This window comes from Puma concolor, chromosome F2, assembly GCF_028749965.1.
Source record: "Puma concolor isolate L17-30 chromosome F2, mPumCon1.1.hap2, whole genome shotgun sequence".
Classification (NCBI taxonomy): domain Eukaryota; kingdom Metazoa; phylum Chordata; class Mammalia; order Carnivora; family Felidae; genus Puma; species Puma concolor.
The window spans coordinates 51,431,355-51,453,943 of NC_141684.1; the positions used below are offsets into that span (position 1 = coordinate 51,431,355).

The following is a 22,589-nucleotide window of genomic DNA, read 5'->3' on the forward strand; positions in this document are numbered from 1 at the left end:
AATGTCCTAAAATACATTAACATATATCTGATAGTGCTTACTTAATACACTGTAGCCCAAATTTAGAATAAAATAGATGGTATAGCTAATTGAACCTTTAGTATTTTTTTTCCTTTTCTTTTAGGTCCTAAATGGTATGAAACCATCTTGTTTCCTTCATATTTAGTAAAAACCTATAATCCTCTTGCATTGTTTTTCTAGCTTATAGCCATTACCCAGCAAGAATGAAAACACACGTGGATCATTAAACAGTAACTTAAAATCAATATCATTTCAAATAATATCCTACAAAAATAGAATAGTATATTCAAAGAAACAATTCTATTCTCTTATTAACCTCAACTTTAACCTCAAACCCATCTTTAAAACTATAGCCCAAAGGAAATATGAATCTTTTGAGATGAGTTGAAAGTCTCAAAATGCCTGTGGGTTCCAGACTTAAGTCTTGGACATGATATTGGCAACAGCTGCTTTTAATACCAACATCTAGCAGGAGTCAAGTACTCATGTTTCTTAAAGCCAGGATCATCAGGCTGCAGGATAGTGTTGATTCCTTCATTGTGTTTGAACTAGGGCAGTGGGCCAATGATACCTGATCTTGTTTCAGGCAACTGGTAGGCAGTTGATCATATATTTAAAACTTTTTTTAGAGAAGCTCTGAAAGCTCCTTTTATTTCTAGAAGAAACTTTCTTACCACTGGGTAGTCTATATACTGAAATTTAAGTCATGGATTCAAGACACACCCAATAACAAGGAATTTTACAGATTAGGCAGTCTACTTTTAATGGAGCTCCTAACATGAATTAATAAAAAATAAGTAAAGTTAGGTTGAAATGTTAAGCTTATTTTATCTCAAGTAGCATGTTTATCATGGTAATGTTTTTGTGAGGGTAAGTCATTCCTATTTCATTATTTATGATCTACTTCTCTAAAGGAGAATCACTTTACTATAAATAAAACAAAACAACAGCCTTATCTCTTCACTATTTTCAAGGCCCTTTGCCAAACCTGATGTGAAAAGCAGAAATGGAAAAGCAAGCATCATTTTTCTCAAGTTGGCACTGGCTTTGGAGATGATCGAAGTTTGTATTCAAGAGAGAGATTACATAAGGGCCATCAAGAAGAAGGAAGATCTCTGAGCCTAAAGTAAAGTGAGAAGTTTACAAAATTGACTTCATAAAGGAGAAAAGATATGAGCTGAACCTTAAAAAACAACCAGGATTTCGACAGAATAATTGGGAAAAGTGTTCAAGGGAGAAAGAGCATGAGCAAGCCAAGAATGAAAATCCTACTAGGTATATCAATTACACTGGAATTTAAAAATTTTTAAAGAAGAATGAAAGTTCTAATCAGAAAGGTAATTAATTTTACTACAATGTTTTGCAAACTTCAAGGACACGATCCGTTAAAATATTTCTCAGGGCACCTGGGTGTCTCAGTCGGTTAAGCCTCCGACTTCAGCTCAGGTCATGATCTCCCAGTTCATGGGTTCAAACCCTGCATCAGGCTCTGTGCTGGCAGCTCAGAGCCTAGAGCCTGCCTCGAATTCTGTGTCTCCCTCTCTCTCTGCCCTTCCCCTGCTCATACTCTGTCTCTGTCTCTCTCTCAAAAATAAACATACATTAAAAAATAATAAAAAATAAATAAATAAATAAATAAATAAATAAATAAATAAATAAACAAATAAATATTTCTCACAAAGGGTGCTATTGACCTTTTACATGAGAATTTTTCCCGTCTACAACAAGATATTTAACATCCTTGCCCTCTACCTACTAAATGTTAGTAACAAGGTCCCCTTTATTCTTTTAGTTATGAAGAAAACCCAAAATTCCCTCTTATGTTCTTAAATGCCTCCTAGTGGTAAATCTTCACTATATCCAACCACTGAGTCAAGAAATCTATGAAGTTCATTTTCTAATAGAATGGAAGGAAGAAGGAAGGAAGGAAGGAAGGAAGGAAGGAAGGAAGGAAGGAAGAATGGAAGGAAGGAGGGAAGAGAGAAAGGATGGAAGGGCACTAAGTACATTGTAGTAGAAGGGGTTTAAGTAATAAAGGACCTTGTCATAACTGACTGCTGACCTGTTGAATTTTAGAGATGACAGAGTTCTGATTGAGCACAGAATTTCAGTGATTTTCAAGTTTCATATTTTATCAGCACATCCACTGAAAAAAAGTTTAAAAATCACACACCCAGTTTCATGGAAATTAAAGACCAGAGAACTTACGTAATTTATCAAATTAAGAAGGTCTGCTATAACTAAAATGAGGTGCTATTACAGTTTTTTGAGAAAGGACAGCTTAAGTAAATATAGCCAGAAATTGTTATTAATTCACAAAACTATATTTCCTTAAGTAATCAAATGGAAAACATTTCCCTACCTTTCTCTGTTGGCTGACATCTGAGCAATGAAAATCCCTTAGGGGAACTTGCACACTTAAAAAAGCTAATCGCACCTACACAGCTTTTCCATAGCTTTTTCTTACAGGATTTAAGCACCTTGTTTATCTTTAATTTTTATGTGTAATACTGACATACACTTCATCCCACGTCCCTTAAAAATGATCCATTTCTGCCTTACAGTATGGTTGATACAATCACAGACAAAATACAGAGCTGATTTAGAAGTTTTGCCACAGCTCCCCTCACCAGCTGCCATCACTCTCATATTCATGGCCGTAAGACCACTAGTGCTATAGGCTAGATCTTAATACATTGTTCTAAAGCCTCTTCAGTTTATGTGACCTCCTCAGAACTCAACTTTTCCCTTGGCTTTTGAGTCTGAACATTCTTCTGATGTCAATATCTCCCCCAGACTCAGATAGGAAGCTCCTTCCTAGCTGGACAAAAGTCCTGACACCAGACAGACCACATGACTGGGTTAACAGGCAGGCATTTGGCATGAAAGGGCAATTGGACAATGCGGTTCTGTTCTCTGCACACTTATATTCCCTGATAAAACCTGAATAAGATGGAAATGAATAAAGGAATAATTATGCATATAAATTAATATTTTTGAAAGCAATGTGGCTTTGTGTAGAGTTTCAAACCTGAGGCTGAAAGCTGCATACAGACCACAAATTTGTACAGGTTGCTTAGCGTATGGTTTAAATATAAATACATTTAAATGCATTCATTATACTGAGTGACATTATAAATCTATGTTCTTGGGGCGCCTGGGTGGCTCAGTCGGCTGAGCCTCCCACTTGAGCTCATGTCATGATCACACAGTTCCCGAGTTCGGGCCCCATGTCAGACTCTGTGCTGACAGCTCAGAGCCTGGAGCCTGCTTTGGATTCTGTGTCTCCTTCTCTGTCTGCCCCTCCCCCTCTCACTCTCTGTCTCTCTCTATCAAAAATAAAGAAACATTAAAAGATTATAAATCTATGTCCTTACACATGTTTGAATTTGCAATCACTAGAAGAGTACTTAAAAGCATGGACTTTAAGGTCAGACAGATTCAAGACTGTGCTCTGCAAGAAACTTTCCAGCCGGAAGATGGGATGCTAACAGAAACTACTACATCATAGATGTATTGTGAGCATTAACATAGATAACGAATGTAAAGTCCCTAGCACACACTCTAACACATACTAATTGTTAAATATTAGTTCCTATTGTTCTTTAGTAAATGGAACTCCTGCTGCTAATAAAATCACGTTAGAGCACAGTACGTGAATAAAATGCTTTGCCTAAAAGCAGTACCACCTGAGCCTAATGTCACAAACATATTTTTATGTAGACTGCCTTAACAGAAACTGACATTAAGGAAGTGAATTTTAGCAGATGACAGAACTATAATAAGATTTCTTTGGAGTGGTTTTTAAATGGGCTACCATGCAACCAGTTCTGAACATGAGTTCCAAAGCAATGTAGTTTCCAGCCATGTGTTCCATATATCACTCTTTCAGGTAAGTAACTTCATGAACTAAGTGTTTAAAAATTAAAAATATAAGGCACAGAATCCAAGGGTGAGAGGACTACTATGAAAGAAGAAATCAGGCTTACCTTGAGTTTTATAAAAATGAAATGTTTCCTAGGTCCTCTTAGCTTTCACATTATTTGTCAAAAGAAGAACTCAAACTTACAACCTCATTTTATCCAAGAGAAACATGCAGGCTAAAGGGTTTTTTTTTGTTTTTTGGGTTTTTTTTTTTTTTTTGGTTGTTGTTTGGTATACAATACCTGAAAAATAATAGAGATTAATAATGCATTGGCAAGGTTAAATAAGAAAGGGAAACTTTACCTTGTAAAATCAAAAAATGTTCTGTAAACTGAGAAGTGGATTAGAATGTTCAGAGCGCTTGGGGACCAAGCATTCTGTAAAGTCTGATTTATACTACAAGCATCATAATGCCTACCTACTTCAGAATGACAAATAGTACCACGCTGAAGTCGCAAACAGCAGCCCCAGAGCGTTAACAGCAAATGTCTTCCATCTTAATAGCTGAGTCTGTGCCATTCTGTGCACTTAAAATTCTGAGCATTTAACACTTCTTGTTGCATCTAAATCCAGATACAAAAACCTTCAAATCAAACTATTTACCTCAACTGAAATCTGCCTTGAATAATTCATAAGAAAGAAGAAAGATGGTAGGCAAGAAAGCCAAAGAGAGTTTTAATGAACTCTGGAGTTTCAAAAATAATGGCACAGAAGTTATTACAGCTTTTCCCCTCACTCTGGAAAACAGAGTATCAGTCACTCTAATACTGAATACTTCCAGAAAACAGAAGGAGCAATAAAAGGTTCAGCTTTCTGCTTGTCTGCAATTGATATACTAACAGCACCACACAGATTATTACCAGGGGAGGCTCTTTTTGAATGTGTGACAGTCGAGGAAGCATCTAAAGTATTCATATTCAAATGTTTTATTTTTATGCTGTTTCTTAAAATTCCAGTGGTATCTGGAGTCTCAGTTAAAAAGAAACCATGAAAATCAAGAAGTATAGTGGCTCTGGCCTATGTTACACCAGCAAGGGCTTTCATGTGGCTCTTCTACCCTTGAAGACTTATTTGGCCTGATGGGCAGGGTTAGGGTTAGCAGCGATCCCACCTATGTTTCCTTGGAAATCATAAAAAAGGCCTCACATTCTCCTCTAATAGATAAGCATCTCTTCAGTGATTCATTTGGCGAATGAACCTAGGATTTTTATCAAATTGAAAAAAAAAGAACAGAGGCTGTTTGAAGTGTTAGTGCTGTGTAGGTCTGTATTAGTCTCCTATTGTTGCTCTAACAAATTATCACACTTGGTAACTTTTTTAAAACAACACAAATTTATTCTGTACAATTCTAGGGGTCAGAAGCCCAAATCAAGTCTTATTGGGGCTAAAATTAAGGCATTGACACTACTGCATTCCTTGTGGAGACACTGAGGAAAATTCCTTTCCTTGCCTTTTCCACCCTGGAGAGGCTGTCCACATGCCCTGGCTGGAGCCCTCTCCTCCATTTTCAAGCCTGTCATTCCAACCCCTGCTTCTCCATGCCATCTTCTTCCACCTTTGATCCTCTTGTTCTCCTCTTATAAGGACCCTGTGATTACACTGGACCCAACTGGATAATCCAGGATTATTTTCCATCTCAAGGTCCTTAATTTAATCACATCAGCACAGTCTCTGTGCCATGTAAGTAACCTATTTACAAGTGCTTGGAATTAGGAGGTAGACGTCTTTAGGAGGCCATTATCTGTCTACAATTAGGTTGTAATAAATTAAATGCTTAATGGAAATAAATGTACATATTAGGTAACAAACCCCATATGGCTCGATTATAAAGAAAAACAAAACAATCTCAGTAATTGTAACAGGACCAATTTTTTTTTCAAAGTAATATTTTCTAAAACTATGTTTCATAGAACTCTAAAAAGCTTACTGACAAACTTTAAAAATACATATAATAAGTATATATAAATTTCAGAGTTGCTACTCTCTGTTAATTAAGAATAATGGACGCACATCCTGAGATATCACTTTATACCAGTTAGACTTGGCTGGTATCAAAAAGACAAGAAATCACAAGTGTTGGGGAGGATGTGAAAAAAAAGGAACACCTGTGTACTGCTGGTGGGAATGTATATTGGTAAACCCACTGTGAAAAACAGTAGGGGGTTCTTTGAAAAGTTAAAAATACAAATACCATATGATTCAGTAATTCCACTACTAAGTACTTAAGAAAATGAAAATGCTAATTCTAAAAGTAAATGTACCCCTATGTTATGGTATTATTTGCAATAGCCAAGATAAGGAAGCAACCTAAATGACCATTGATAGATAAATGGATAAAGAAGATGGGATATATAGAGACACAATGAAATATTACTCAGCCACAAAAAGGAATGAGATCTTGCCATTTGCAACAACATCAATGGACTTAAGAGAGTATTATGCTAAGTTAAGTAAGTCAAACAGAAAGACAAACACCATATGATTTCACTTGTATGTGGAATCTGAAAAACAAAAAACAAATCTATAAATACAGAGAATAAATAGGTGATTGCTAGAGGGGAGGTGAATGGGGAATGAGCAAAATGAGCGAAGAGGAGTAGGAAATACAGGTTTCCAGTACTGGAATGAGTAAGTGATGGGGATGAAAGGTACAACATGGGGAATAGTCAATGGTATTGTAAGAGTCTTGTATGGCAACCGATGGTAGCTACAATTGTGGTGAGCATAGCGTATACAGTTGTTGAATCACTCACTGTCTTGTATACATGAAACTAATGTAACACTGCAGTTCAAGTGTATTTCAATAAAAAAAGAGATAGAACTGGGCATTTAAAATATAGGTACAATCAAAATATCTACATCAAAGAAAGCGATTTTCGTGTGTGTGTGCATGCATGCGTGTGTGTGTGTGTGTGTGTGTGTGTGTATTTGTCTGTTTGTTATTTCCCCTTCTGGTCTGCAAGTGCTTGGATACCCAGTACTTAGAACACAAATAATGTTTGCTGAATGGATAAATAAATTAATGAGTGAATGAATGAAATTATTTCAGATGGCCATATGTTAAAAGGCAAAAATCAACTTTATCATTCCAGATTTTTTAAAGTAAAATAACATTGCTGGTTGAAATATTAAATGTAGACCTGAGATTCAATCATTTTCTAAGAATCAGGGGCTCCTGGCTGCGTCAGTTGGTAGAGCATGCGGCTCTTGATCTAGGGGCTGTGAGTTTGAGTCCCATGTTGTGTGTAGAGAATACTTAAAAATAAATTCTTAAAAAAAAACTAACTACTATATAAATGCTTTTTTAGACAAGCCTCATTTCAAATATATAATAGTATTTTTTAAGTCATTACACAAAAACTGAATAATAAATTTCAGGTATAGTGTAATCCATGCAAAAGGGAAAATAAATAAATAAATAAATATTAATGGCATGGACATTCCATAATTATTGAACAGTTTTAAGAAGTTAGTTTTTAACTAGCACAATATTCATGAATGTCATTCTTGAAAATGATAGTTTACAAATGCTCTAATGATGATTTTAATATTATTTAACTCTACTACCTTTCACAGAGATTGATCAAAATAGGCATGAAATTCAAACTGAAAGCAAAGTATAGGAATATAGTTTCGGTACCTCATGGCTCCTTTATATGTAACATTTAACATGTGTTAGATGATTTAGCAATAACATAATCAGGATACTTAGATAAAAATCACCACCTCTATCAGTGTACTATATTAATGCAAGTCTAAAAGCAACCCCTGAAGTTACACTGTAATTTACTCCCTTCTGCAAAGAAAAACATATTTCTTATCTTTTGAATAAAATATGTCACCAAACAAAAGCACTTAACAGACTGCCCAGATAGATGTTTTTCTTATAGTTATAAGTATGCAGTGTTTATTGATATGCTATAATGAAATCTTTACCAGATATAAATATGATGCTTATTTATTGAAAATAAACCGATAAATATTTTGACTCTGAATTTTAATGACTTAATTAATAAGGAGATATACTTTCTTTGATAATTCACCATTAGCTGCAATGGATTTCCACAAAAAACATAATAAAAGGAAGTCCAAATACTATGTTTTTCCCTAAGTGAAATATTCTTACAGGTTCACAAAGAAATAGGAAGTACTATTTTTCAAAAACCAAAGCATTTTCTACATATTCTCCTTAAAAATCATCATGAAACTAAGTTCATTTTTAATTTGGTTCACAGATTAAGCACAAAATATATATTTTAATGGAAAGTTTAACTTTGTTTAATTCTGCTTGTTAAAGTAATAGGTGTTTCTGGCAAAACATTCAGAAACACTGAAGATAAAAAGAAGAAAATAAAAATCATAACCCACAGACAACCACTGTCCATTTAATACATATTCTTTCAGACTGCTATCATGAGCCCATGTTTTTTATTGGGGTATCGGTATTTTATATAACGATTTTTAAAATGTGTTTGATATATATACATAGACACATGCATACAGTGGAAATTTAGGTTTTATGTATTCTTTGTTTCTGTCTTCATTGTCATATTTTATTTCCACTGCAACTACAGCTGCATTTCCAACAAAAGATAGGATAAAATTTTAAAAATACAAATTTCTATGTATTTTACTAATGAATTTTTGGAGCGGAGTTAGTTTCAATAACTTGGAATTTGAAGTTGAAAATACTTGAGGATTCCTGTGACTAAATATTTATACTTGTTTTCTCTTTGTAAGAAGAAATGCCAATATAGTTAGTTCTAAAAACTCTTCAAAATAATCTGTAAATGAAATAATTTACCATTTACACCTGTTTTCTTTAGATTACAATGGAAATTCAAATAAATGTCACTGTATTATTTTTCTATTGAAACACATTTAACACATTAAAAATATTAACATGATCACCAATATACCTTATAAATACTGAAGAAGTTAAAGTGAACATTGTCCCCTGAAGTAGAATCTAATAATAGAGAACATTCATATGAGGACAAATTATTTTATTTGAATGCGTTCTCTTTCCTTTTTGAAATTGTGAAGTAAAAATTCTTAGAATGAGAAATATCGATGATGAAATTCTTAAAAATTAAGCACACCAGCAAGAACATTACTTCATACATCTTTTCTCAGGGATGTAAGTTTAAGTGTATTATTTTTTTTTAAATTTTTTATTGAAGTATAATTGACCTATAACATGATATTTAAAAATACTCATCCTAATTTATAGGTCAATGGCTAGAATATTCTTGCTTCTAAAATAAGTATTCAATTCTTAATATGATCATGTTTTAATTTGAAAGTTGGTTAAACAGTTTTAGAAGTAAGTGTGTTTTTAGTTGTAAATATACTCTTTTATTTAATTATTGCTTTGTTGTATAGAGATTAGTTATTTATCAATTAAAATACTTCTTTTGTGCTTTGACATTAACTTCTGCAAGAAATGTACTAACTGCTTACGGATTTGTTAGCGAGTTCTGAGAAACATGTTTGTGCTTGTCATATGCAACTAGATTAGGTCCTAGATCAGGATGCTTTTGAATTAACTTGAGGTAAGAATAATATCTAAGGATCATTTTCATTTGAAAATTTTCCCTCCTGATTATTGACTTGTTTTATGGTTATTCAGTTTTGTGTGATGACTTACAATCTAACAAGCATGTCAAGAAGAGAGGCTTGGGAGGCTTGTGGTCATGTTATATAAGGAACATATCTGGAGAGAAAGAAGCCCGGAATGTGCAGGGAGGGAAGAAAAGGAAGGCAGCACACACATTGTCTTCCGATGTAAATTAAAGGCAGGGCTAGCATTTGGAAATGAATAAGACTTGATGAGTAAGCCTCAAGTTTTTCAACAGGAAGAAGTTTCAGAGATGTAGATTTCAGGTCAGGAATAAGATTTGTACAAGGATGATAACAGAAATTCATTTATGGAACTTATTGAAAGCCTATTACTTGCCAGGTACCATGCTTGGAACTTTACATTCATTATTGTGTTTAATTTTCACAGCAACTTAATCACATATGCACTATTTTGTGGTGAGAGGACTAATTAATGCTTAATAAATGTTTAATTAATTCCCAGATGTATGACTAGTAAGTCGTAGAACCAGAAGTTAAACAAAAAGAGTCTGGTTATAAAACCCCATTCTTACTTTTTTTTTTTTGTAAAATAAAAAGGATTAAAGCACTTGCTGGGTCATCTCTTGACGCATCAAGCCCAGATAGCTGAATCGACTAGGCTTCTGTGTGAAGTAGCTTTTAAGATGTCTGCTTCCTGGTATTGATGTCCTCGTTAATTCCTTTCTCATGAGTAAGTTGTTCCTAACCGAGGGTATGTGGGCAATGTTGAGGAGATGTCATTCCTGTGAGTTATGAAAGACTGTGACTTCGATTTCCAAGCTGATTCTATTGGCTTCTCAGTGCACATTCGTTGATGGAGGAGGGGTCATATTGGAGAGGGTCACTTGCCAAGGAACTGAGAGTAGCTACCCATCAACGGCCAGCAAGTACTGAGGCCTAGGTTAACAGCACTCAATGCACTGTATTCTGCCAACAACAACTTTAGTGAGTTTGGAAGCAGACTTTTTACCAGTTGAGCTTCCATATGAGAAATCCCAGGCCTGGTGCACATTGTGATGGCACCCATGTAAGACAACCTGAAATAGAAGACCCAGGTAAGCCATCTGGATTTCTGACCTACAGAAACTGTGGTGGGATAAATGTGTTGTTTAAAGTCACTAAATTTCAGGGCAATTTGTTATACAGTAATAGATAAATAATACACTTCCCCAAGGCAAGGATTATGCTTTATTTGACTTCACTATCCAGCAACAAGCATACTTGCTCAAACACAGAAAGCAGTCCATTAATGTCAACTAAGTGAAGAGTGAATGAAGGAAAGAAGGATTAGATTAAATGATCTTTAAGATAATTTGAAACTTGAGATTTTATTATTCCACATGGAACATAATTATAGTAGTCTATTTACCATGGTCCTACTCACTTTATCAGAAAAAAAAAAAAAACATTACAAGTGAAATAGTCTAAATTCAATAATAAAGATTTTTTTTCCTCTTTCACTCCCCCAGGCTTATTGAAATATAATGTAGATACAAGAGATTCACTCATTATAATTAGATTACTTGATAAATTTAGGAAGTGAAAGATATTCACATCAAGATATACGGCATTTTCAACTCCTGAAAAAGCTTCTTAGTGCCCCTCTGCAATCAACCTTCTTCCCCTCATACAACTACTGATCAGCCTTCCCTCACTATAGTTTCACATTTTCAAGAATCTCATATACAAAATATTGTTTTTAAGTGTTTAATGTGTGCTACACATCACTAGGTACAAAGATATCAGACTATATAAAACACTTGTAGCTGTCTTTATATTTTTGGTTTCCACTCATAATTTTATGTGTAAATCTCTTCAATAAATTCCCTCTACAAATAAATAATATTATCTATATGAAAAGGACTAAACTTTTCCAATGGTATTTTTACTAATCGATCTTTAATAAATTAACCTGACTGAGAGGACAAAATTTACAAAATTTCTCAAAGATCCCTTTGATTTATCCAGATTTTCTTTCCCTGTGAACATTGAGAAAAAAAGAACTATTGTACTATATTAAGCTATTCTTCAGTGGCCATTTATCAACACTTTTTTATTTAAAAGCTAAAAGAAAGTTGAGGCTATCGTGAAGCAGGAAAGGATTTTATTTAAAGTTAGAATTCTCTAGATTTTGCTACAACTTGGCTCTTTTAAATTGGTTCTTGCTGATTGAATTTTCAACTCTGACACAATCAGGCTTCTTTTGAAAGCTTGGTATTTCTCCTAGTTGCCTGTAAGAGACATGCAATCATCTAATAAAAATGCTAAAGACATTTCCTTGAATATAAGGGTTGATGATAGATGGAAGAATACCAGTGAGACATACACAATCAAAGCACTCCACAAAACTCAGCACTCGTCACCATTTGCTAGGAGTAGTTGTATCAGCTGACTTTGAATTCCTGCAGTCTTTCATTTAACAAATATTTATTGAAATCTCACAATGGGCTAGGTACTGCTTTAGCTCTACCAAGTATTTCTTTAACTGGCAGAAAATGACTAATAGTTACTAGCACAAATACAGGAGTCAATTAAGTTAGATAAGTGTTGATATGTCTACAGCATCAAAGCTCCATTTTACATTGTAAGTTATCTAAATAAATCCCCAAGAGTGCCAATGCTGTCTATCTCAACTTAGAGACGCCCTCTGGTAACCATTTACAATCGAACATTCACATACTGAAGTAAACAGTACAGTGAACAGAACAGTCAGTTTGGGACTACACTAATCTAGATGCAAATTAGGTTTGGACTTGCACTAAATAAGTTTAAGGGCCATAGGAAAAATAACCTGACTTCTAGAGTCACAGTTTCTTCAGATATAAATGGGTGCTGTATATATATAAAGATGTGGAGCAGGGTTCTCCCTGTGGCTTCAAACATTTCAGCAAAAGCACTACATTGAAAACAATAAAGGACTGTGAAGAGCAGCAGCTAGTACCTCTCCTGGGGTTTCCTAATAAGCAGCCAAACTGGCCCCTAACATGGCAAGTCCTCTGCCCTGTCAGAAACATAATTATGGAGTGCATTAAGAGAAAGTCAAGGAGGCAATGAGACGTTATCTTAGGGAGGGGTTTTGGCTTATCTCCTCTCATGCAGACACATTCTATACACATATCCAAGGGGACAGTGCGACAAGATTTAAGAGTAGTGAGTGCCACACTTCTGAGACAAAAGACCAGGGAGTCCATTCTGACCACAGGTTGCCGAGCTGTGGAAATGAGCAGGCCAACTGCTGCAAGACCACTGTGATGAGAAGCAGCAGCAACAAGCTCACATGTGGTCCCGAGAGTTTGGAGGCACGTGTGAACACTGATGACTGCCCCTTTCTCTCCTGGAGAATTCAGAAAGATGGATGCCAGCTGCAACATCCACACAGGCAGAGCAAGAAGAGAGGACAGCAGACAGGCAGACACATCTACGTTCCATTACCCGGCATGCCAGCAATGCCTGCATTTCCTATTGACTCAGTGCATAGTAATCTGCCATCTTTATGGGATCCCACTGAGAAGAACCCCCTGCCAAAGTAAGAGAACCCTGGCGGAAGGCGGTTGTAGGATTGGCTGCCGTGTGCTAGAGCTGGGTGATGGCTAAAATGCTTATGTCCCTCGTCAGAAAGCTGGGGTTCCCAGATTGTGGTGGTATGGGGGGAAAGGCAGGACTCTAAAGAGCCTACCAGCACAGCCCACAAAGTGGCCAGCTCCTGCCAATGCCAGAGGTACTGATTACTGAGAATGACTAGAAAAACCCCAGTCAAGTCGAAAACTATTTCACAAGGCAGAGCTAGAGCCAGTGTCAGGCCTCAGCTGAGGGAGAGGGAGATGTCGTGAATTTCATCTGAATTAAGAACAAACAGCCTAGAAATGTTAATAACGGAACATAAATTTTAATTATTGAAATTAACTTGTGTTCATAACTGATAGTCTGCAACTACGGCCCCTGCCTGGCATGTATCAAACTGCAGGGTCATAAGATTTGATAATATTGTTGAAGAGAAAAAGTAAAAGTGTGTTCTGCTTCTACTGGCTTTGAGTTCAGGCCATTGAATAAAATCATTACATAAGGATTACAGATAATACACGTTAAATGCCTACCATAGTACCTGGCACACAGAAAATGAGTTTAATAAATATGAGTTATTGTTAGTTTTATTACCATGTCTCTGGCACTGTTAGTTACTTTACTTATATACATTACCTCTAATCCTCCCAATAAATCTACAAGGTAGCTACTATTATATTTATTTTATAGATGAAGAAAAAGAGGAAACAAGAATGAAAGAGGCAGTCTGTACCCTCGGAAGCTTAATCTAAGGGAACCAGAGTGGTACATTAATGATACTAATGGCTCAAACAGAGACTGCACAAGATGTCGTCGGAGGCCAACTCAGACCACACATAAGCTTTCCCAATGGATCTTTCCTCCAAAATAGGAGTCAGTTACCCAGTGAATATGCCCCCCAAATAGGAGTCAGTTACCCAATGCATCTGCCCCCCAAAATAGGAGTCAGTTACACATTGCATCTGCCCCCCAAAATAGGAGTCAGTTACCCAATGCATCTGCCCCCCAAAATAGGAGTCAGTTACCCAATGGATCTTTCCTCCAAAATAAGAGTCAGTACCCAATGGATCTGCCCCCCCAAATAGGAGGCAGTTACCCAACGGATCTGCCCCCCCAAAATAGGAGTCAGTTACCCAATGAATCTGGCCCAAAAAACAGAAGTCAGTAAAATAAGGGACAAGATTTCCAGATGATGGCTCTACAAGAGGTTCAGAACGGATGAAATATAGGAAGGAAAGAAGGGAACTGAGCTATAGGATGGCATGATATAACAGAAGGCCTTGTGACCCTCCTTTGTCATTTACTATGAAGACAAGAAAGGAAGTATTCACTGGTGGGTAGGGATCTCTGCATGGAACCCAGAAGTATGGTGTTGCCATATGACAGTCCTCCATTGCTGAATTAGGCAAACGCATGAGCTCTCTGACCTCTAATATCCTCATGTGCAATGCCCATTAAGGTCCTCATTGTTATTTTTTATTTTATTTTTTTTATGTTTATTTATTTTTGAAGGAGAGAAAGACAGAGCATGAATGGTGGAGGAGCAGAAAGAGAGAGGGAGACACAGAATCTGAAGGAGGGTCCAGGCTCTGAGCTGTCAGCACAGAGCCTGAAGAGGGGCTCAAACTCACAAACTGCGAAATCACGACCTGAGCCGAAGTCAGGCGCTGAACTGACTGAGCCACCCAGGCGCCCCAAGATCCTCATTTTTAAATAGAGTAAAGATAACACCTACCTGGTGGAGCTATACTGAAATGCTAAGTTAGGAAGTGCTACATATGTCTTAACATTATGAGCTCAAACACTGAAAGTGTTAGCCAACTCACCCTGATTTTAGTTAAAATAAACAATTCATTACATCACCGCCAATTAAATTCCTCTGCACTCTGATGCACAGTAAGCATCAAATAAATTTAAAAATACATTCTTTGTACTAGTCTAAGAATCTTCAGCTGGGTTTTTAAATTTCTATTTCTACTATAAATTCTAACAAAGGCAAAAGCAGAAAAACATGGCAGGAAAGTCAGGATGGATAAGGGCAAAGGCTAACTATGGAGGCTTCCCTTGAAGTTCCCAGAGTGGCAATAGTAATTACAGGTTTGGTGCTTCTTGCAATTATAGCAAATTCTCAAGTGTAGTGTTTCTCTCTCCACTATAAATCTGCAGCAACTCCGTGACCTAATCCAAGTATCAGAAAAGACCCAGCTCTGACAGCGTGCCCTCTTCCCTAAGTAGATGTTTGCGCTTCTTGTACAAGTGCCAAGAAAAATAGAGAGAGAGAGAGAGAATTAACATTATCTAGGTGAAATGTTGATAATGAGGGAATTTTGTGAAGCAGCAGAATGATACTGTGGGAAGAATGTGGCCTCTTGTCTCGGACACTAATGCCCTCCTGGATAGAGAGCATGATGGAACTGGCTACCAAACTTAGATGAAGTGGGTGAGCAGTCGAACTCAGGGCTAGCCACAGACCAGCTTATGGGAGCAGTCTGAAGGATGTCTGAGATTTATCTAATACCAAAGACTGGCCCAGGTGCAGCTAGCACAGCCACAATGTAGAGGCCAAGGGGCTTCATTAACCTAAGAACTGTTTGGTCAAGTTCTGATACAAACAGGGTCAATCTTGAAAAAGAGCATGTGGAAGATTCCAGGAAATGGGTATCAAGACAGAAAGTTATGAAATAGTCCAGAACCATGTGGATATTCCTCCCACGACCTAGGAAGCTAGGGAGAAGCCCTTCGGAATGGTAAGCATCAGGGCTGTACTAATTTGATAAAAGGATAGAGAGACACATAGAGAAATTAAAAAAAAAAAAATCAGAACTCTCTTTGGCACAACAGTTTTGGGGTTGGTGCCAGGCCTCGGTTCCAACCTGCACTAAATCCTGAGGCTGACAGGGCTATATTCTACACCTTCAATGCCTGGTTTGATCACTAGGCTGGACTGGTGCCAATGGGTAAAGCCCATGGCTGGTGCTTATCAGAGAATTCAAACTCACAGAGTGGGAAAAGATGAAGTTAGGGGAAAGGAGGATGAGATTGACAGTTAAGTTTTTATAGGATACTTTACCTGATGAAGTCATTTTATTGCACCCATGTAATACGGGGAAAAGGAAGCTATAAAATGAAAGAGATAGGAAAAAATTCTCAGAAGTATAATGGTCCTTGAAATGTGTATTAGTCTTCATCCAGAGTTCAAAGAATATCTATTATAGAAACAATATTATGCTTTCATGAAAATGCATTGTCGTTGATTAAAATAGAGTCCTGTGATAAAAATCTTGTGGGACATGCTCTACAGGAATTAGAAGAGTGACATGATAGATGAAAATTGTTTCAGGTTCATATGGAGGGCACTGTATAATCACGATGATGATAGCTTGCATTTGTAAAGGATTTTCGTTTTCAAAGAGCTTTCATACCCGTCATCTCTTCTGATCCTTACAACAACCCTTCGAGCTAGGTAGGGCAAGAATTATCATCCCCATTTTAAAGGAAAGGAAACTTTATATCTTTCTCAAATAGGTAATTCTGTGTTAAAATGATTATATAACATTTCACTCTTCTTGATATCTGCACTAGCCTACTGAAGTACTTAGGCATTTATAAAATAAATTACAAAAATGAGAGTTTCTGAAAACTAAATTTTGTAAGATGAAAATGTTCTAGAAGAAACAGGCACAATTAAAAAGAACAAACTGTGTGAACATGTATGTATATTAGATATGAAAGGTGGCACAGAGAAATTTTTTGAATAATACAATTTAAGTAGCTTCCTTATGTTTGCAACATTTCCATTTAACTATCTGGCTACCATTTCAAGTTTCATGTGTCAAAAACTAACCCTCATCTCTCACTTTCCCTATGTCTAACTATGAAACATCCCAAATTTGACAAATTGGTTTTAGTTTGCCTCTTCCTTTTTACCTAACTGAAATCAACCACCCCATCTTTTTCCTGCCTTCATTCCTGCCGTCTCCACCATGCACTCAATTTCACACTGTATCTTGGTGTCTCCAATTACAAGCTACTGTGATAAACCATTAGGTGATTCTTTTCCTCACAAAATATTCATTAGATTCTTATTTTTTGTCCTCTCTAAAGTAAAACCTACGGGGCGCCTGGGTGGCGCAGTCGGTTAAGCATCCGACTTCAGCCAGGTCACGATCTCGCGGTCCGGGAGTTCGAGCCCCGCGTCGGGCTCTGGGCTGATGGCTCAGAGCCTGGAGCCTGTTTCCGATTCTGTGTCTCCCTCTCTCTCTGCCCCTCCCCTGTTCATGCTCTGTCTCTCTCTGTCCCAAAAATAAATAAACGTTCAAAAAAAAAAAAAATTTAAAAAAAAAAAATAAAGTAAAACCTACTTTACCTGCCTTTCAGAATCCTTTATTTTCAAGAAACAAATGCCACTCAATTTCCAAACATCCCAATTTCATATTTAATGAACCCTGGGTCCTCCTAGCCCCTCCAATGCTTTATGGTCTTTCCTTCCTCAAGCCCTTGATATCTTGGTTTTCATGTAGAAAGCAAAGTTTCCCTGTTTGTTGCAAATATTTCTTCTCTAAGCTTTACCCAACTATCACTTCTATGATTCTGGACCTCTGTGGAAGGCCCTCTTTTATGAATATCCACATAATGTCTTCTACTGATCCATATTCCTTAATCTGTATCTTCGGTTATACTGAAAACCTCTGACAGGAGGCAACATGTATTAATATTCCTGTGACACGCTTAGGTACCAAGTCATGATGACATACGGGTGGACCATTACATTAATAATTATATCAAAAACAAATTTTTAATCTGAAAACAAATGCATTCATTCATCCTAACCATGCATTATGTTAAGTGCTGAGAATATGATGGCGAATAAATAAACCTGCTGCTGGGGTGCCTGGGTGGCTCAGTCAGTTGAGCATCTGACTCTTGGTTTCGGCTCAGGTCATGATCTCATGGTTTCGTGAGTTTGAGCCCTGTGTTATGGAGTTTGCTTGGGATTCTCTATCTCCTTCTCTTTATGCCCCTCCCCCACTTGTGCTGTCTCTTTCTCAAATAAAAATAAACTTAAAAACAAACAAACAAACAAACAAAAAAACAACTGCTGCCTACCCTCACTGAGCTTGTGGTCTACTACCAGGGTGAAAATTAATAAATACCCTCAATGGGGAATTCTGACTGATTACCATCATTTAAAGTTACAAAAAAATAAAATGAATAAATAAAAGAGGAGATTCAATCACTCTTTATTATGAAAGAAGCTCACAAATGAAATAACACCTTTTGCTTCATGAAGCATAAAGGGTTGATGAATATTGCTTTTCCCATATGGCAGCACAAGGACCATAAATGGTTCAACGTTACATGAAATATGAAGATTAGGAAAATGCCTGGCATTTCAAGTTGGCAGCTGGAGGCAAAATCATTTATAATTCAATGATATATATTTTCATATTCATCAAACACTGTATGCTTAACATTGCTTAATTTTTAAATAAAAATGAATTACAATTATCCTAATAAGAATATAAAATAGCTTGAAGAACTTTATATTTTTGGTTATTCACTAAAGGAACAAATAAATTATGTTAATTTCAGTTAATTCTTTAAATTTATACAGTAATATTGAATTTAACTGGCAAATGTCTGATAATCCAAGCCATCCTAGAACATTTCCTAGTTGATGAATTTTCTTTATGCATCAGTATGTCTAATGTACAGATTTTTGCAAGATGAAGACCTATTTGAGGATGTGAAACCATGGGAAAAAAAAATCAAAGACAATCTTAAGAATAACTATTTCACAAGAGTTATGCCAGTCTATTTCAATTATAAAAAAACTTCACTACAGTATTCTTTTATCCTTGTGCTGGTTTAATGTTGGTAAAATATACTATATTTAATCCCTATTCCAAGTGTAAATATTTTAATGAGCACATGTTCATTTTGTTGTTCTTACAATTTTCCCCAATCATTACACAGACAAAAATGAAGAGTGAAAACATCTCTAATGCAAAAAAAAAAAAAAATTCTGTTGATATTAATTTGGTCATATAATCTATGATTTAGAGGCATTTAAAAATCACATTAGACAAAGATTTTATCTCCAAACATCTATGGAATTTATGTAATCAATAGATCTTTAATGTTTTAAAAGATGATTTCTAGTTTTTTCCTATATACAAATTCATTAGTATTTAGAGAAGAGCAAGAAAAAAAAAGCCACAGAAATAATGATAAAGTAGGTAGAAAGAAAATGAAAGAAAAACAGTGTCACAGAAACTAATGAAGAAAATCAGATCAAGAAGGCATCAAGATTACATGGAATGAAGGATGGAAACTGGGTAATTGACTGAGAAATTAGGTCATAGGAAAACTTAGTCCAGTTTAGTAAATGAGGAGGAAGTTGAGGTCCTGACCCTTCAAGAGATCTGATGTAAATAAAAAAACAGCTGCCCACCTCAAGTGTAAATACAGGTTGAAGGAACTGCAGGGAACTAGGGCATATGCATATGATCTTTAAGACAGTGGGGAGATGGGGAAACAGAACAGGTGGAAGAGTTCAGGGAAGGAGACTTCTTTAAATTAGAAGGAGGACTGGAAGAAGGAAGAGATGCACATGTTCATTGTTAAGAGAGGAACAGGTTGAGAACAAGGTCAAATGCTGAGAAATGGGGAAACGGAAACAATTTTAAAAGATCATACCAACAATTATAGAGCATGAAAATAGGAATGTAAAAAAACGACAAAGTGAGGGGCACTTGGGTGGCTCAGCCAGTAGAGCGTCCAACTTCAGCTCAGGTCATGAGTTTGAGCCCCCCACTGGGTTCACTGCGGTCAGCACAGAGCCCGCTTCAGATGCTCTCTCTCTCTGCCTCTCCTCTGCTCACGTTCTGTTTCTCTCTGTCTCTCAAAAATAAATAAATGTAATAAAATAAAATAAATGTAAACATAATACTTAATGGAGGCATTTAAAACTACTCCGATAAAACTAGGAATATAAAAAAGATCCATCCATCAAAATTTCTATTAATATTAAAATTGGTAAGGAAGAGAAAAAACTGTATTTGTAAACTACAAGCGTGCTTACACATGAAAACCCAGAGAGTCAGGAAAATTATCAGAACTAATGAGACCGCTGCAAGGATGCCTGATGTACTATCACCCTACAAAATCAGTAGGGTGCCTTTACACCAGAAATAAGTGATTCGAAGGAATAAGTTGGATAAAACCCCATCTCTTTCACAACAGCAACAAAACAATAAGGTTCCCAGGAATGTCCAATCAAAGATGTGCCAGCTGTCATTTGGAAATTCACAAAATATTAAGGAGGTACTTCAGCACACCAGAAAAAGAAGAATGTGAGTGTGGTATGCAATGTTGTTGGAGAAGTGCACTCAATATTGGAAATATGCCCATTGTTCCTGAATTTATCTACACACTGACATCAATTTTAATCAAAACCTTAGCAAAGTTTCCCACAAAATGAGAGAATCTGACCCTAAAATTTATAAAAGAGTAGACTGCCAAGAGGAGTTGAAACACTTTTCAACTTGGAAGAAATGAAAGAAGTTAAGGCTCATTCCCTACCAAATATCCAAGATTAATTTTTAAAATTGTGGCAATAAATAAACAAACATAGCATACTGAGTTACATGGCGATGGACAAGCAGGTCACTGGAATAGATTAGAATCCATAGATGGATAAAAGATAGAGGAGAGAGAGATATATACATCAATATTTAGAGAGAAATACTATTTAATAATGGTAGTATTATAATTCAATATGGAAAGAAATGAGTTGTTAATAAACACTGCTGGAACAAGAAGTTATTATCCACACGGAAAATGTAATAGTAGATCCTGAATACGCTTCACACAGATACACACACATACACAAATCATAGTGGATTAAAGACCAAGATATAAACAGTAAAACTTTAAAAGTACAGAAAATATTTTAGGAGAATCTAACTTTAGTGGAGAAGGATACTTAAATGCTCTCATGAAGAGAAGAGAGGGCCTGGGTCTTGCCTTTTGTTTTGATGAATTCCCTTTACTTCTTGGTCATGGAAATCTTCCTGGCTTCTCGAGCTGGAATCTCCAGCTGGGATTCCTAATGGAATTTCGGGCTAATATATTACTGATTTGCTCAGTAGGCCTCACCTTGACTCCTAGTGGCTTTGGTGGACCTTCTGAAATCAACCACGTCTTTCATCAGCTCCTGCTAAAGCTACCCAAGCAGTCGGCTTCTGTAGGTGAAACACCTCATGTTCAGTTATGGAGGCTTTGATGTAAGTACACTGCTTGTTAATGCACATATCACACCTCCCACCACAAAGCAAGCAGAAACTTCTACATCTCTCTAGGCCACTGAGGAAGGGCTAATTTAGATCCCCCTCTTTTCTTAACATTTTGTGATACAAGTACTCTACTCTGTTTGAGCCCCTGCCATTAATGCCAGCCTATCCTATGCATCTGCAGTCTTCTCCCCAGTTTATAACAGGAGACACAAGTACCTGCAGCCGCCTTTGGCTTCCCCACACCCCTTTCCACTTACAGGATTTTAAACAGGAAGAGGTATGTACTTGGCTGCTGGCTTCTTTTTTTCCCTACGCTCTAAAGGAGCAAAGCTCTCCTATTTTTCTTCCCATCTGATCTAAATTTATCTCACATCATCTGATCCCCATTCTTAGGGGCACGGAAGCCTCATGGCCTAGTGAACTCAGGTGGAAAGGTTATCTTCTCTATAATCAAAATCCACCAGGGGGATGACTCTTGATACAGAATATGGACAAGCAGGGACTAGACATTACCAATGAAGAAAACACATTGGCTTATATTTCAGACATATGATGCCTCATATATGTTTTAGAGGAAGAAGTTACATACGGATTGGAAGTGAGGAATGAGAGAGTCTATGAAACAGGCATTATTCTTTCCATTTTGTAGATGAGTAAGCCAGTGCTTTGGAGAAAAGAAGTAATAATCTGCACAACATCAAATGGAGCAAAATCAGAATTCTAACCAGGACTTGACAACAAAATGCATGTTTTCTATAGTAAAAAATTACCTGATACTTTGACGAGCATATGGACTACCAGCATTCAAATTTCTTATCACTTGATGGAGTAATGGATGAAACGCAATTAGCTAAACATCTTATGAAATCATGTTATTCATGAACATTCTCAACATAAACCTTCTAGCATTAATCAACCAGTATTAAAGCAAGTAAAAGGCATATTTTCATAGATCTTGAAGGAAAGGATCATTTAAATGAAAATCTTTTCTTTTACAAGCTGGCATCTGTGGGAAATGTTTTAAATTATCATTTATTATGATATATTTATTATATTATCATTATCATATTTATTTAAAGTTGTATTTTTTATTATAGCTGATATCAGGAATATATATATATAAATACACTATCAGAGTAATATGAATGCTAGGAAGTTTTACTT

The 22,589-nt window shown here is 36.3% G+C and overlaps 1 protein-coding gene across 8 annotated transcripts in view; it reads right to left on the reverse strand.

Moving 5' to 3' along the window:
* The window catches only part of RALYL (RALY RNA binding protein like), a 712,252-nt gene that overhangs the window by 506,093 nt on the left and 183,570 nt on the right, over positions 1-22,589 (reverse strand). Inside the window, exon 1 of one of the 8 annotated variants that reach the window (XM_086695611.1) lies at positions 4,011-4,130. The exons of the other annotated variants lie outside the window; for them this stretch is intronic. The gene's annotated coding sequence lies outside the window, so the exon portion shown is untranslated. Of the gene's footprint in view, positions 1-4,010; positions 4,131-22,589 lie in introns of those variants that run through there. 8 annotated transcript variants of the gene reach the window in all.